This window comes from Mus caroli, chromosome X, assembly GCF_900094665.2.
Source record: "Mus caroli chromosome X, CAROLI_EIJ_v1.1, whole genome shotgun sequence".
NCBI classification, from domain to species: domain Eukaryota; kingdom Metazoa; phylum Chordata; class Mammalia; order Rodentia; family Muridae; genus Mus; species Mus caroli.
Genome location: NC_034589.1, coordinates 81336042 through 81337819, shown reverse-complemented (window position 1 = coordinate 81337819; position 1778 = coordinate 81336042). Strand labels below are relative to the sequence as shown.

The 1778-nt window shown below is 44.2% G+C and overlaps 1 pseudogene; it reads right to left on the bottom strand.

Annotated features, from left to right (window-relative positions):
* Positions 1 to 625: 625 nt before the first annotated feature.
* On the bottom strand, positions 626 to 1371 carry LOC110286265 (annotated as a pseudogene).
* Positions 1372 to 1778: the final 407 nt, after the last annotated feature.

Sequence of the window (1778 nt, the reverse complement as noted above, 5' to 3'; positions counted from 1 at the left end):
GAAGCTGAACTTTTCCAACATGATGTCAGATGCATTTTCTTTTAATTTTTCCCATATTTTTTATTAGATATTTTTTATATACATTTCAAATTTCAAATGCTATCCCGAAATTTCCCTATACCCTTCCCCCGCCCTGCTCCCCTACCCACCCACTCCTGCTTCTTGGCCCTGGCATTCCCATGTACGGGGGCATATAAAGTTTGCAATACCAAGGGACCTCTCTTCTCAGTGATGGCCGACTAGGCCATCTTCTGATACATATGCAGCTACAGACAGGAGGAGCTCTAGGGGTACTGGTTAGTTCATATTGTTGTTCTACCTATAGGGTTGCAGAACCCTTCAGCTCCCTGGGTGCTTTCTCTAACTTCTCCATTAGGGGCCCTGGGTTCCACCTTATAGATAACTGTGAGCATCCAGTTCTGTATTTGCCAGGCACTGGCATAGCCTCCTACGAGACAGCTATACCTGGGTCCCATCAGCAAAATCTTGCTGGCATATGCAATAGTGTCTGGTTTTGGTGGCTGATTATGGGATGGATCCCGGTGGGAAGACACCCCTGCCTAGGACACAGGCAGATTTAGTTGTTTTCTGCAGCAATAGCTGCTTTTAATGACTCCACTGTCGTTCATAATCCACCAGTTTCATTGGCTTTTTCTTTTCCCTTTTTGCTAACATTGGCATAGGGATCATTTGCTTCAACTCCCCTTCTTTCTCTTCTTTCTCCTCCCCTGATCCCTGCTGTGCCTCCTTTTTGTCTTTGTCCTTCCCTTGCTGAGGAGGCTCCTTTTCTTTAGCTGTATCCTCCTAATCTTCCCCTTCACTGTCTGCAGCAGCAGGTTTACTCTTGGCTTTTTCTTTTGATTTCTCCTCCTTTCCCCTTTTTACTCCTGAGCCATGGCTCTTCAGTCATGGCTTTATTGATATGAATCATCTGTGGCTTGGCAGGCTTGAGAACAAGATTGAATTCTTCCTCTTCCTCCTCACTCTCATCCTGAATCAGGGCTTCAAAAACATTTTCAACCTTGGCCCTCTTCCATCCTCTGGGTATGGGGGCAGGTACATCATCTTCTTCATCACTGGCTGGCACAGACAGCTGCTTAAGTCACTCCCTGAACACTCTCTCAACACTATCATAGTCCAGATCCTTAGTCCCACAGCCTTTCCTGGTGTCTACCTTTTTCTTTTGTTGCTGCTCCTTCTCCTGCAATTTTTCCTCTTCCCCAGCTTGTTTGTCCTCTACTGCCAGCTCCTCAAAGAACATCTTTTTGGTCTTCTTGTCCTTTTTGCCTTTGTTCATTACTTTGTCCGCAGGCTTGTGTTCTCCCTGTCCCTGATCCACTCAGGCAGCTGCTGCTTGCGACCCTTTGGCATCATGGTAGCAGTTATAAGTACTCTAGATATTTTCAATGAAAGGAAATATTTCGTGTTTGTCTTTCTGACTTTGACATACCTTTTAAGATTTTCATCTGTCAGTGCACTTCATAGGGTTTTGTTGTTGTTGTTGTTGCTGATGCAGCTTTCTGTTGTTCCTTGTAACAGAGAGGAATCACCCTAGAAACCCATACACTAAGTTATCAACTTATCACTGAGCTAAGAAGTTCTCTAAGGAACTTTCAAGCATGAACATCAGAGCCAGAAACAGTAGCGTTTGCCTGTAATGTAGTGTAGGATATCTGCAAATTTGATGCCAAATTGGGCTACCTAATGAGAGTCATCTCAACTAAATAAATAACCCACAAAAATAAAATGTAAATCTCAGAGCTGTGATGGAAAGGAGG